The 15,594-nt window shown below is 41.9% G+C and overlaps 2 long non-coding RNA genes across 2 annotated transcripts; both read right to left on the bottom strand.

Annotated features, from left to right (window-relative positions):
* Positions 1–2,448: 2,448 nt before the first annotated feature.
* LOC307027094 lies at positions 2,449–3,104 on the bottom strand. The gene is made up of 2 exons (XR_013804523.1): positions 3,018–3,104; positions 2,449–2,580 (listed from the first exon to the last, which is right to left on the bottom strand). It is a non-coding gene; the product is annotated as an uncharacterized lncRNA (long non-coding RNA).
* A 357-nt stretch (positions 3,105–3,461) lies between these two features.
* LOC307027093 lies at positions 3,462–6,154 on the bottom strand. Its single transcript, XR_013804522.1, has 3 exons — positions 4,566–6,154; positions 3,864–3,886; positions 3,462–3,770 (listed from the first exon to the last, which is right to left on the bottom strand). It is a non-coding gene; the product is annotated as an uncharacterized lncRNA (long non-coding RNA).
* Between the last annotated feature and the right edge of the window lie 9,440 nt (positions 6,155–15,594).

Raw genomic sequence — 15,594 nt, 5'->3', positions numbered from 1 at the left:
CTGCCTTGGTCTTGCTTTTTTAGAGAAATGTGATGCAGTGGGTATGCTTTATGGTTATATAGAAATTGCAAAATTGTATATTTTATGTTCCAAATAAAGTTGTTTCTATCAGATTATATGATGTTTTTACACATTTCTGGGTACATAACTGTGCATTTTGGGACGTAACATCTAATTTTTATTATAAATGAAACTGATGACATGAGCATCCAAGATTTGTATAATCAACTGTTCCTTCTGCTCATTATATCTCTTCACATACACCCACACTGAGCAGCTCTGGGCTGTAGTCAAAGGACATGCAGGAGAACATTCCAAAGAACAAATCCAAAGTGTCTGAAATTACTTTTCTTCAAATCCAAACATTCATTCAAAAATACTCCTTGCAGCCAAAATAAATGTTTTCCTTATCAAATTAAAGATATTAAGTGCTACAAAAATATGGTGTGAGTGCACCAGCGATAGCATTCATGTCAGAAACACAACTCCAAACAAATGCTGATGTTTCTCTGTATTGGACAGATGTATAAATAGTAAGGACGTTGATATGGGCCTTTTTCAACTGCTATGTACCTGTTAAATTCAATTCAATGGATCCTTTCATTTGTTTTACATCAGCTGTCAAACAGGTATTAATATTTCAGCTCAGGGTGAACGTTTCCTGCATTTAGCTTTCATGTCGGGAGCATGGTCATTCACCATATGAGAAATGCAGGCAAAAAGGCAATACAAATCATTTATTAATGTTATTTTCAGATAAGATGAATGTATGTTATTGATAGTTTATTTATTTGAAGTCAGGACTATAATAATCGTGACTCTGAATACTGTGTATGAAATGATTCTTTTAAGATTGCCTAATATATCCCATGGAGACAATAAATGATATTCATGTACGATAGGGATTTATTAACAGACAGCTCCTTTGACATCAGACTTCAGCAGAATGGAAATTGACTGATGTTTAGTATGTAAATGTGTCAAAGCACAGCCAACATCCATCACTTTAAATTGGACATAACAATGTCACTCATTTGCATTCAAATAGCCCCCCCTTCCAACATTTACATAAACACTGCACTTCTCAATAAATGTAAATTGTGCTTCCATCTACGGCGCATCGACCAATTTAAAGTCTGAGAACAGTTTCAGTTAACTGCTAATTTACTGCCATAGCGCAGACTTGACTGCGTGAGTGGAATTTCAAAAGGCTTCATACAATTTCTTTGGAATGTAAATAATGTTTTGACGTGTGCCAGCCGTTATATATACAGTCTATGGTGCCAGCCCACAACGTGTGCACAGATGCTGCTCTATGGAGTCAGATTTGGGTCAATATTCTTGCGCGCAAAACAAGCTACTCAAGAGCGGAAAATGTGCTTTTACACAAGCATGAAATGACCCTCGCGCGCAGACAGCCCTCTTGCTCGCTCGCGGGAGTGTCAGGTTGCGATCGAATAGTCCAGCGCCATATAGATAAAAGAGTTACGACAACGGAAGTCCAAAAACGGTTGTCGTCACGTGGTTCATGCAGACGAGGATCGTTCCCTGGAAGTTCATGGCGGGCAATGTGAATGCATTGATAACAGGAGATAGAACTACGATTTTTGGTAATTATTAGTGAATAAAGGTTTTGATTTGCAATATTTATACAACAAATCGATATGTGTATGTATTTACATCAATATGTTTTAAAAAATAAAATAGAATTTGCTAATATTAAGTGATAATATTAGGATTAGATTGAACAACTACTTTCCATGTTAGGCTAACAGTGCCTTGGTTAAAGAGCCTGTTGCTGTTTATAGCTTTGAATTCTTTAAAACCAATGTTATCTTCTTAAACTTGTATGGTAGTCAGGAGCATCACTTTCTAATGTTTATTGATATATTTAGAGGGAGGGGATCTAAAGGAATGCTTCAAAATTCAGATTAGATTCATTTCTACCATTTTCTTAAATTCATGGTAGTTTCAGTAATCCCATGGTAATTGAGGACACAAGTTATCTAAATGACTAATCTAATCTTTATGGCTTTCAGAAAGGACAGGAGACCGACAGGTGACTATCAAAGGACTAGCAGCAGCAGCATGATGATGATGATGTTAAATGTGTTGTTTTAGGAACATCCATTGCAAATACATGGAATTCAATAAACATTGAATAGCATATCATGCAGTTTGTCTGTGCCTTTTCCTCCGTGTTGTCCTGGTTTGCTGTGCTGCCTCCTAGTCGCCACCATGGTTTGCTGTGCTGCCTGTTGATGCTCAAATCGCTCCGAGAAAGGAGTACGAATGTACGGCTTCCCCACTGACACAGAGCGGAGGAAAAAATGGCTGGCTGAAGTCAGCAGGAGCAATTTCACGACCAACAGCAAAAAAATATGTGAGGTAATTATATACAAACACTGCATTTGCACTTTTTCACAAAACGAAAACCACACCATTGGGAAAGCTTAATGTTTTGTTTAATACAAAAAAACAGGGAAAGGCTTGAAAAACACAGAGTTGAGACTCAGGGTGCAGGGTGAGGGTCTCAGTGCAGGTATTCAGGCTCCATTGAATCCCCCTCTGGTTCTTGTGCTGAAAAAGGGAGTAACACACAGGAGAAAGGGTTATACACACCTATATAGCACACCTATTGGATGGGAAATTGCCTTGGGGAGATAAGGTGTGGTCTTTGTTCCCAACTGAAGTTATGGAACTTTATTATTTGTGAGTTTAACAAAGTATGACAAATGGCATCAGTAACAGATGTGAAAGGAATTTCTATAAAGTTGTCTCACATTCTTGGTCATATTTTATATACAGTATGTAATGAGTATAACATGTCCAGTAAGTATAAAGTGTTTTCTAATACTGTGTATTCAACCACTATGGAAGATGTATGTGGGCAGACAAAACTGAGTTGTTCTGTGTGTGAAGTAACCTCAAGTCACTCCGCAGGCACATTTTGATGCAGACCAGTTTGTCAAGACAAAAAAGGGCAAGACTAGGCTGAGAGCAGAGGCTATACCCACCATCTTCGTGCATCGCCCTGTGGTCAAAAAGAGAAGGGCCCCTGCACCACGATTCACCCGGGGACCTGTATCTACAAAGCCCATAGCTCATGATCACAGCTATAGTGTGAAAGGTGACACAGGTATAATAAGTATGAACTCTTAGTAACAAAAGTCATATTTCTTATTTTTAAGTGGTATATTATTTTAAATGTTCGAAAATCTACAGTGCCATGTCTTCTACTTACATTAGTCTCAAAGATTGAGGGAAGAAGGGATGAGGAGACTGAGAGAAAGGAAAGTGAGGGTGAAGAAAGAGAGGACATGGCTAGTGAGGAGAGACAGGGAGGGCGGACACCACCCACTCAGCCAGCAGCCAGTCAGCATACAAGGGAACCACTAGCCAGTCAGCATACGAGGGAACCAGGAGCCAGTCAGCATACGAGGGAACCAGCAGCCAGTCAAACAGATCTATTAAAAAAATGTAAGAGAAAATTAAAGAGCCAAGAAGGAATCACCAAAAAAGCAAAGGCTGCACTAAGAAAAATCAGGAAGGAAAATGCAGCTCTCAAGAAAACAATGAAAATTAGGGACAAGAAATATAAGAAAACGTTTTCAAAAGACCAACTTAAGGCATTAGGTAGACTCATCACAAAAGGGATGAAATGGAGCAATGAGACAATTAAGAAGGCTTTAAAAATGTGCTTAGCGTGCGGACCAACGGGTTACAAAACTCTGCAGGAATTGCAGATTCCCCTTCCAGGAATAAGGACACTGCAAAGAAGGATGCAATGTGTTAAGTTTGAGCCTGGTGTGTTGACAGAGGTCTTTGATTTCCTAAAATTGAAGGCAGATAGATTGACAGACCTTGAAAGGGAGTGTGTGTTGACCTTGGATGAAATGGCAATCACACCAAGTGTGGAGTTAGACATGATTACAGGCAAACTGTACGGTGATGTGACTTTACCAGGTCACACAGGGGTGGCAACACATGCTTGTGTGTTTATGTTGGCTGGAAACACAACACGGTGGAAGCAAGTAGTGACATATCATTACACTGGCAATTCTACCAATGGAGCAGAGTACAGGCCAATCATTATTGATATAATACAGAGGGCAGCATCCATAGGGCTACATGTGCTTGATGTCACCACCGACATGGGTAGCCCTAACCGAGCCATGTGGAAATCCTTTGGGGTGGACCAAAATAAAACATCGGTGCCACATCCAGCAAAACCAGACAGGCAGCTTTATTTCATGCCCGATGTCCCACATCTGGTACATTTTTTTAAAAGTGCCCTTGTCCGTGGGCAGGTCTTCATAATTCCTGAGGATGTTGTAAACAGAGAGAACCTCCCCTCTAACGAGGTTTCTGTGGTCCCCATTAAGGACTTATTGACCTTTCAGGAAGGGATGGCCTTAAAAATAGCTCCCCATCTTTCAGCTGCAGCCATCGAGCCAAGTCACTTTGATAAGATGAAAGTTGGTCTTGCTCTAAATGTGTTCAGTAAGGCTACAAGTGCTGGGCTGAAATACATGGTGCAGCAACAAAACCGCCCTCTGTCCTACCTGACGACAGCGTGGTTCCTGGAACAGGTTGATCGTTGGTTTGATCTCATGTCATCTCGCCATCCAATTACAGCCCTGAGCAGGCTCAAGATGGAGGAGTACCAAAAGGCCATCACCGTCCTCCAGAACATCGTCCATCTGTTTCGTGGGATAAAGATAGGTCAAAAGGGAGGTTGGAAGCCTGTTCAAACAGGGGTGATAATGGCAACAACATCAATTTTGGCCATACAAGAGGAGATGCTTACACAAGGACACAGGTTTGTGTTAACGTCAAGGTTCACACAAGACTGCCTTGAAAATACATTCAGCTGTGTGAGGTCTAAAAATCCTGTCCCAACTCCAGTGGAATTCCATCATGCACTGAGAATCATATCTGTGGGGCAGTTCCTCACCACCATCAGCTCTGGGAGCTACCAGGAATACCACAGTAGCTTTTTGGCAGACTTCCTGGACACAGGGGAGCCAAAAATCACTCCATCAGTCAGAGTGGAACAGCTGATGGCCGTGAACAGAGCAGCTGCACCTGACCTCACAAAAACTGAGAAATGTATTCTCTTCCATCTTGCAGGCTACATCATCCACAAAATCATCAAGTTTGCCAGAATCTTAGAAAAATGCAAAATTGCAACAGAGCACCATGATGAGAGTCCTTCTGGTGACAACAGCTTGTTAGTGGACTTGAGAGACTTCAAGGCAGGTGCTCTTTGTCGTCCCTCCCAAGAAGCCTTGACTTCATTCACCAAATTGAGGAACTATTTAGGACCAAGACTGGTTCCTCCCTCATGCAGCTCCCCAACGCAGTGGGTGTCTTGGAGAAAGAAGCTCAGGCCCTCTCCAACAGGCTTCCGTCTTGCTGTGGAGTACAACAAAAACTCGTAAAAAGATTCATACGGCTGAGACTGAGAATTGAGGCCAAACAAATCAGAAATGACAGAAAATAATAATAATTAAAAGATGGCCATTTTGGAAGCAAGAGCCAATCCAAAAAGGTGAAAAGGAACAACAGCAGCCAAGCTACCACATCCAGCAACCCCCAAACAGATCCACAGCTGCAATCATTTCCATTAGTCGTTGCAATGGAAATATTTGGACTAAACATTGCTCTTCCACCTGCCTGTCTTGTGAGTTTGCAGTCTTGCAGTTTTGCTCCTCAAGTGGTCCATTGAAGTGAACGGAGATGACGTAACTCTCAGTCTATATGGCGCTGGAATAGTCCATTTAGCTTAGGAACCTTCCTAACCGAGTGAAATGACCCGGAAGTCCCTCAGTGGCAGCCATGATAAGTGCCGTTCGAATTCTCTAGAATGATAGGAAAGGAAGTTTCAAACTTCCTTTATAACCTCCTTTAGCTTAGGAACCACTGGACCTCCCTAACCCAAAGGAGAGGAGAAAATGCTGCCCCACAATGCCTTGCAGCCGCAGCATTTGACGTCACACAACAGTCGGCCGTTCACGGACACAAACGATTATGACGGAGAAATTATATCATGAAAGTTACAGTGCTTATTAAGCATTTTAAAACGTATATGGTAAGTTGCCAAAGTGCTATGTTTTTGTAACCAGTCTGTCAGGTGTGTGAAAACTGGACCAGTCTTCCAGGTTCTTAAAGGATGGGTAATAACTTAAGTCGAACACCAGAGTGAATGAAGTGAATACTGAGATTTTATAAAGGAAAAAATATATATATTGGCACAGGAATAAACAACATTCTTCTAAATAAAGCGCTTGACACTTGGGTGCACCCCAAATAAAATTAAAATAAACCCCCAAAAGAAAATAGTTCTTTCATCAGTTCCTGTAAGGTCCTCTCAAAATCCTACCACTGGTAGTGGAAAGATGAGGTATTCAGGTTGTCATTGGTAGCTCGCCATCCCCCTCGTCAGGGAGAAAATCCAGAGTCCACAATCCAGAATCAAGAAAATCCAGAATCCACAATCCAAGGGTATCATAAAAAACCCAGCCTGTGTAATATAACACAGCTTAAAACATTGCAAATGTATCTTCAACACATGTGCATCAAATATCATAACTGTGCAGTGCTAAATTATCAATGCAAATATACAACACATTTAGATACCATAATATGGAAAACTGTTGCATTGTAAATAAAAGATTCATTCTACATGCACTAGTAAAAACACACTGACGTCAATAACCATGAAATCATGAAATTTAGATCAAGATGGTAGTAAACAAAATAAATGTCTAGTGCTTATTAGCACTGTATAGTAATACACACTATATACAGTAGCTACTGTAATCAACCATAACTCATATTCGCTCAATTTAACTGAACTCTCAAAAGAGCTAGGTGGCTAACACACCACGAGGCCCGCAGCATGCAGGCAGCAACTAGCATGTAGCATGTAGCGTGTTGCTTCACTCACCGAGGAAAATAAAACAATGAAAACTCCCGCTTTCCAAAGCAGCTCCAACCTCCAGCAACAGCCTCAGAGATTGGTCCACTGCCGCCCCGGTAACTCTCAATTTGCGCTGTTTTTTGCATATGATGATCAAAAGTGTCTCCGTTCTTCCAGCGTGACGCTGCTCCCTCACACACGTCTTCAACGTGCCCTCACTAACCTGAGTGAGGAGGCGGGACTTGGCGGATTTGAGTCCAACTGCAATCATGATTGCATTATGAACCAATAAGCTTTGTTAACCTTGTAACCTTGGTTTATCCAGTGGGTTACACCCTCCCCCCTTAAATATATGCTTGCCCCTGTGCATGCTTAAAGGGCTGCTGGGTAACTGGTTCTGTAACCGCATTAGGAATGTCTGTAAACCAATCTGTACTGTTACGATCATTAAGAAAATTAACAATGGCAGTACTCAATCCTTGAAACAAGGAAGTAACAACAGAAACTAGTGGATTTCCAAGCTCAGGATAATGGAACCGACGTGACGGCTCACGTTGTCTGAGTGATCTCCTTACAGGATTATTTGCTTCTGTCTGTTCCTCTGTCTTTCCTTGACTTGACTCCATCTCCTCATGAACAGTTGCCTCGTCTGGGTTTGTTAAATCTTCCACAGAAGGGAAATCCGCAGCTTCCAGTTCAGCAGGAATTACTTCTACAGGTTCTGAACTGGCTCCAGCTGAAGGAACATCAAGCAGGTCTCCAGGTAAGTTTTGAATTTCCATTTCAGGAATGATTTGTGGATCCAAGTTTTCTGTTTCATTGAGTGTTGGTGTCTTTGGGTGCTCATCTGCTCGTATGACAGATGTTTCATCACAGATGTTACCCTCTTCATCCTCCCTTTCTGGTGAGTCATGCACACTTAAACAATTTTCTCTTTCAAAGTGATGACCCTCATTTTGTATTAATGCTTCTGGAACTGAACTTGCATCGACACAGAATGGTTGAGAGTTTGCAGGTCTATTCATGTGTTCGCCTGTGACAGGTACTCGGTTGCGTTTTGGTACTTGATACACTTTGACAAACCTCCTGTCAAGGACATCTGGTATAGTGTACCAGCTGTCATCATTGTCGGTGTCTGAAGCAGACGGTTCCTAATCCTTTTGGATGGCACTTTGCTGTCTTGTTCTGGGTTTCTTGAACTACTTTTGCTCTTTTCTTCTTCTTTTTCAATTTCAGGAAGAAATCCACAAGGTAGTAGAAGGTCTCTGTGTAAATTCCAATTTGCTCCTTCCTCCCTTTCAGGTTTCACAGAGTAAACAGGTAAGTCTCCCATCCATCTGTTAACTACATAAACGATCTGCCAATTTATGTTTGTTTCGCAGCCGGAGATTACGAACCAGAACTCTATCTCCAACCTCCAGTGTACATTCTCTGACAGCTTTATCAAATCGCTTCTTGTTTTTCTCTGCAACCTTGTGAGAGTTTTCTTTCGCAACTTGATAGCTTTCTTCAAGATTAGATTTAAGGTTCCTCACATATTGAGAGTGTGAGTGGGACTCTTTGTCTTTTACTGGCAATCCAAAAGCTATGTCTATGGGTAGCCTTGGCTGTCTCCCAAACATTAGCTCATATGGGGAAAAACCAGTGACGTCATCTCTGGTACAGTTGTAAGCATGAGTGAGAGGTTTGACATGTTCTCTCCACTGTGCTTTCTCTTTGTCCTTCAGAGTACCCAACATGCTGAGTAGTGTTCGATTGTAGCGTTCAACAGGGTTTCCCCTGGGATGGTAAGGACTTTGTCTCACCTTCCGTATGCCTGCTAATGCACATAGCTCTTTAATGGTATGAGACTCAAAGTCTCGACCCTGATCACTATGTAGGCGTTCAGGAAAACATAATGGACCAGGAAGTGTTCCCACAAGGTTTTAGCAACGGTGCTTGCTTTCTGGTCTCTGGTAGGAATAGCAACAGCATATTTGGTAAAGTAATCTGTAATGGCAAGTATATATTTTGTGTTTCGACTGTCTGACTGACGCATTTCAGGGAATTCTGCTGTGTAATTTCCAGGTAAGATGTTGCTGCATTCCATCAAGCTTAGGACCTTACTGATGACAGGGTCTTCTCTTTGAAGTTTTGTAAGGTCAGACTCGCTGTATTTTGGCACTGTAAAGACTCCCTCATTTGACTCACTCTCATCAAAGATAGCAAGACTTTCTTCAGCATTAATGACAAGTGATTCTACATAGCCAAAGGAAGTGGAGTGCTCCTGACTGAGTCCAACAGTGTGTCTTTGGCAAGTAGCTTTAACAATGTCTGGGGTCAAGAGCTCAAATTCTTTCTTGGATGCCAACAGCTGGGAGGTGAACCTGCCAATCCTTTGGCTTTCCTCTTCTGAAATGGCATCATTTTCCAGTGCACCATGGGGTCGTCTAGACAGACCATCCGCATCCATATTCTGCTTACCAGCCAGATATTTGATGTCAAAGGTGAATGTGGATAATGCAGCTAGCCAACGGTAGCTTGCAGCATCAAGCTTGGCTGTGGTAAGTAGGTAAGTCAACGGATTGTTGTCTGTAACAACAGTAAAGGAGTTGCCGTACAGATAGTCGTGAAACTTTACTGTAACTGCCCACTTAAGGGCTAAGAACTCGAGCTTGTGCGCTGGATACCTCGCCTCGCTGCGAGAGAGTCCTCTACTAGCATAAGCAATCGCACGCATTTCTCCGTTCTGCTCTTGATACAAGGCAGCTCCCAATCCTGTTGTGCTGGCATCGGTGTGGAGCACATAGGGACGTTTTGGGTCTGCATAGCCAAGGACAGGGGACGATGTTAGTTTGTGTACTATGTCCTCAAAGGCCTGCTGACACTCTTCATTCCAGCGATCACCAAATGATTCTTTCGGTTTGAGGTATTTACCATCACCAACGCTGACTTTGACCCCTTTTCGTTGAGGTGGGTAACCTGCAGTGAGGTTGGTTAAGGGTTTGACTATCTTTGAATAATCTTCAACAAACTTTCGGTAATAACCGGTAAATCCAAGGAAAGATTGGAGTTCTTTTAAGTTCTGCGGTCTCGGCCTAGTTTTTAAGGCTTCAGCCTTTTCAGGATCAGTTTTAACTCCATCGCTGGAAACAATATGGCCCAGATAACGGACGGAATTCTGGAAGAACTTACATTTATCAGGGGAAAGCTTCAAACCATACTCCCTGAGACGGCTGAGTACATGACTGAGCCTTCTCTCATGCTCTTCCAATGTGTCTGAAAAGACAATTATGTCATCCAGGAAAACCAGAACTTCCTTAAGGTTGATGTCACTCATGCACTTCTCCATTAACCGTTGGAACGTGCTCGGAGCATTGGTGATCCCTTGGGGCATCCGGTTAAACTCCCAGAAACCAAAGGGACACACAAAGGCAGTTTTTTGCTTGTCACTTTCGTTCATCTCGATCTGATAATATCCAGCCTTCAAGTCCATTACTGAGAACCACTTGGAACCCGTGAGAGCAGAAAATGACTCCTCAAGGTTTGGCAATGCGTATGCGTCTTTGATCGTCTGCAGGTTCAGTTTCCTATAGTCAATACATAAACGTATATCACCATTTTTCTGTCTTACCACAACTATTGGTGATGAAAATGGGGATTCAGATTCTCGGATTACACCTGCATCAAGGAGAGTTTTGAGAGGTTTTTTCACTGCCTCATAATCATGTGGATGAATTGGGCGTGCTCTCTGTTTGAATGTTTTCTCATCCTTCAGTTTGATGTGGTGTTGAACTTTGTTTGTATGGCCAAAGTCAAGATCGTGCTGAGCGAAGACATCAGAAAATGTGCTCAGCTTCTTAGTGACTCATTCTTTCCACTCCTCAGGAAGAGAAGGACCAAAAGGAAAATGCCTCTTTCGTATTTTTGTCTTGTGTTTGATGACTAGAGCAGTCAACATGAGTCTTCTGACCATCTTTTTCAACTGATTGCTGACCCTCCAGGACAGAATCTACAACTGTTAATTCTGCAATAACACGGTTGGTGGGTAGAATTATGTCATGTTCAGTGTCATTTCTCAAGAGAACAGGTAACTTCTTTGCTCCATGCTTTGGTAAAGAAATGAAAGCACATTCCACAAAAATGCCACCTGGCAAGGTTGAGTTGGATGGTTGCTCTACCAGTGCATACTTTTCTGTGCTGATTGAATCGACACACATGTGACCTTCAAGAAGAACTTTTTGCTTTGCAGGAAGGACTACTTGCAATCCTCCCTTGAGTTTCACAAAACCAAGTTCTCCACTTTTGCTTGGTTTCTCCTCAGTTGCAGTGTGTGAAGAACCTGTTGGTAGCCATAGCAATGTGAGGTAAGTGAATGATCTGTACAATACTTTTCATACAGTGGGTCCAAAATGTTGGTGCCAATTAACAATGGAACACCTTGGTTTGACCGCCTATCAAGGACAACTAAAGCCAAGGTTGTCATTTCAGGCTCTGATTCAAGAAAGGCTTTAGGAAACTTCAAGTTGATTTCTCCATAGCCCAAGTAAGGAACTTGTTGTCCATTAGCTCCTTCTACCTCAAGTATGTCACTTATTGGTTTGACAGGATGCTCAGATAAATGAGCTTGATAAAAGGACTTGGTTACAGTGGTGACCTGTGATCCTGTGTCTAGTAAACAACTACAGTCCACCTCACCCACATTAACTTCGCCTGTACATTTGCTTCCAACTAGACGTTTTGGCAATTTACTGTTCTTTGTGACTCCGTGGTTGTGAATCACGATTTTGCCTGTTGATGGGGAACATGTTGTTTTATTGGCTTCCATTTGCCCCTCAACAGAAGCCTGTTCTAGTTTAAAGGAGTTGTGGCAGGACGGTTTTGGCTGTCCCAGGCACGCTGCTTCTCTCGAAGTACTGTTTTCTTGGTTTCTACAAGTGTGGGATTTGGCAAGTTACTGCACACGGATAGTATGTGGCCATCCTCACCACATTTGAAGCAATACCATGGCCTCGGCCTCAACCTTGTAGTAACTTGCTGCAGTTGGTTTTCTGCTTGTTTGTCTTTATTATTGCATTTCTCTTTTACACTCACCGTTTTTTCTTCACAGGCTTCTCTGAACTGCATGCCCTGAGTGTCGCCATCTGAACCTGAAGTTCAGCAATTTGCTTCTTTAAGTCTGTGGTTATGTCTAAGAATACGTCATTAGTTTCTTTTGACACGCTTTCGACATCATCCGTGCAGGGCAAGTTTACAGCTTGCATGTTTGAGATGGCTTTAGACTTTGTGAAGCCGAAATGTTGTTTCATTCTACTGGCTTTGTTAGCCTGTTTATCTTCCTCAGTACGCAGTATGAAAATAATCTCTGCAAATGGTGGTGGATTACTCTTGCATTATTATTGTATTGTATTGTATTAATGTGGACCGGAGGGAGAGGGTGACGAGCATAAGTTTCACTTTCATTTTTTTTTCAATTCCAATTTTTGTCATGACCAGTGTTGGGACTACCGCGTTACTGTAACGCAACTACTTTTTGCGGTAACTAATAGCGTTACTATCTACCTATTCCAATTAAGTAACGCTGTTATAGTTACTGTGATTTAAATGGGTGCGTTACTGCGTTACATTATGTGATGGAACTGAACCGACTCTCCCTGCAGATGTAACTTACAGGCGAATACAGCGATGTCCTCGCACAGCACCATCAAAAAGTTAAAGTAACCAGAGAGGAGTGATGATTGGTTAACGCGGGGTAACATTTCAGGGTAAGCCAATCAGAGACAGAGTTGGGCGGGTCTTGCCTTATGGGGAACATACACAGACACACAAACACTTGCTAATGCTAACACACACACACACGGCAACGCTCACCACCAGCACACACACACACACACAATGGCAGATGCAAGTATCAGCGAGAGCAGCAGCGCATTTACAACTTGGAGATATAACCACTATTTTCTATTTGTGGGGATAAAGGACGCACAAAATATTACGGGGCCATGGGCGTAATTTCCACTGGGGACAGGGGGGACATGTCCCCCCAACTTTTCGAAATCTCGTTTGTGTGTCCCCGACTTTTCAAATGTGTTTTTTTTATTTTTATGCAAGTGGTCATCATCACGGAGGAGCGTCTGTTTGTGTGTGTGGCAGGAGCGCAGTTTGTGTGAGAGACAGAGAGAGACAGAGAGAGTTACAGGGGTTGTTGTATCTGGTGCTAGCTCGGAGCTAACGGAGATTAGAAGCTTTTTCAACAATAAGGAGAGGGAGAGTCCTCTCCTGTCAGACTGAGAGGCTGAGATAACGTCAGCTCAGGGAGGTAAAGGACTCGCTGAGTGATTGTAAACCTTAGTTATCTCAGTGGGTCTCAAACGGTTTGGTCTAAACAAATATTTCCATCTATTTAATATCGTTGTTCAAAATAAATAATAAATAATTCCAATGTCAGTAAAAAATTAAAAACACAGTTTGAAAGGGAAGTGATTAGTGAAATATGCATAAATAAAAAGAAAGAATGCAGACTAGGTAAGATAAAGATAGGAGAGAGGAGTTGATCAATGATGTGTTATTGGTTGCGAGCATATTCTAATGGTTTTTGGAGTATTGAAATATATACAGTTCTGTTTCATATGAGTGTTGAGAGTTGTATCCATAAATCTCTTAATTTGTGCACCAGATTGATGCTTTAACTTCAATTTTAAAGAAAAACCGTGCATGCCCCCGGACCCACCTATAGGATGTGAGGTCATCACAAATAAAACAGGTTCATGGATAGATAAGTTTGCACACTCATTATATACACTAGGGCAGGGCTATTCAACTACACATTCAGTTGGGCCAGATTTTATAACTACAAAATTCAGCTGGGCCAGACATTCAGCGCCCTGTAAAAAGCGGGTAGTGACACATTTTAAACCAACACATATTACTGCGATGAAAAACATGCAATTTTTATTCATTGTTCATCTAACAAATGTAGGTCAAAAAGTGCATAAAAACACAACAAATTAGCATTAATTTAACAGAATCTGAAAAAAAAGTGCACAGTTGTAGCATTACATTTGTTTGCTTTAGAAGTCAAATATTCAGCTTATGTTTTTTGAACCAGGCACATCAAAAAGTGCATTTACTGAATACAATAATAGCAGTCTTAATAAATGTCCTCACATACAAAAAAAACTGCTAAAGAGCTCCGATGCAACACAAAGCAATACTATTTTTTCACTTTCAAGTAATAACAAAAAAATCATACGTTTTGGTCACATTTGACCCAGACACATTACAAAGTGCATTTAAATGAATACAGAAAGAACTGTCAAACCCTTCAGTGCACAAACTCATAACAAGGGATACGGGTAACTATATGAATGAATACTACACTACACGTCTACTATAGTAAACTAGGTGCTTACTATCACCTCATTTGTGATTGGTCATCGCTGACTTTCTCAATGGGAGAAGGGACATTTTTTGTTTTAAACAAGAGCAGTGATTTTTGGCTCATAGGATGTCAATCCTAAAACATTGGTGAAGAGTGCTGTCAGTCAGGGAGCAGCGAGTGCTACTATTGATTGAGTTCATGTGTGAAAAGCTTGATTCACATTTGTATGTTGATCCAAACATACTGAGCACACAGATCGCTACTTTCTGAACGTTAGGGAACTGATGTTTGTTGACATCACTCCAAAGCTTCGCTGGCCCATTAGTGCGCTGCATGTCAATAAGTTCCAATGTATATTTCCCCTTGTCGATGCAGGGGACCACTTCCTTTGCTCTGGTTGATACGTCCCCCTCTATGGCAACAGTGAAGGGGTCTCTGGCAAAGCCCATCACCTCTGTGGGCAGAGCAAGTCCATCCAATCGATCGGCAAAGTTCTCTTTCAACCTCGCAATGAAATCTGTCATCCCATCCGTGATTTGTGCCGGAGATGTGATGTGTTTGGGGAGCGTCGGAAAATGCAGCTTCCGACCCTTGCTCAAGTCGGTCGCAAAAAGGTCCAGCTTGACTTGGATCTGCTCCACAAGATAAATGACCGTTTTGTCTCTGTTTACGCTTCAGAGTTGAGAGAGACATATTTTAGAGTTGCTATCATAGGACCACCGTTACTAGCACCACTAGATGCACTTTCAAAAAACGTGCTGCGTTGTGGTTTGGTGGTTTCTATGCAATGCGGAGTGTTGCGTTCATGGTCTGTACTAGTGTAGGAATTTGGCTACGGGAGGCTGGGCCACTCGGGAGTTGGTTCTGGGCCGCATCTGGCCCGCGGGCCGCCAGTTGAATCCCAGCTAACACGCCACGTTGCCACCACGTGGCCTAAAAGTGGTAGTTTGGTGGCACTGTGCACAACGTGGTAGCCACGTGGCCCCAACGTTGTGGTTCACCACAAGCACCCGTCTAAAAATACTGATTTGTTTAATGTTATAGATTTATTTATTTATTTCCTTTTTGTCAGAATATGAGTTTGAAGGATAGTAATTTGTGCAAAAAATATTACTTGGGTGGTTTTACAAAGAAAATACCACGTTGTGGCCACGTTGAAATATAACGTATAAATACCACGTTGTGGCCACGTTGAAATATAACGTTTTCCTTTCCATGCAAGTGGGTGCACATACATATGATTTGTATGCAAATAGATGGAGTCTACTCTATTATGTAGTTGAATATTGTTCGTCCATTTGTTGCTGTT

This window comes from Notothenia rossii (assembly GCF_949606895.1).
Source record: "Notothenia rossii genome assembly, contig: scaffold_236, whole genome shotgun sequence".
Lineage (NCBI taxonomy): Eukaryota > Metazoa > Chordata > Actinopteri > Perciformes > Nototheniidae > Notothenia > Notothenia rossii.
The sequence above is the reverse complement of the archived record's forward strand: the minus strand, read 5'-3'. Positions and strand labels throughout refer to the sequence as shown.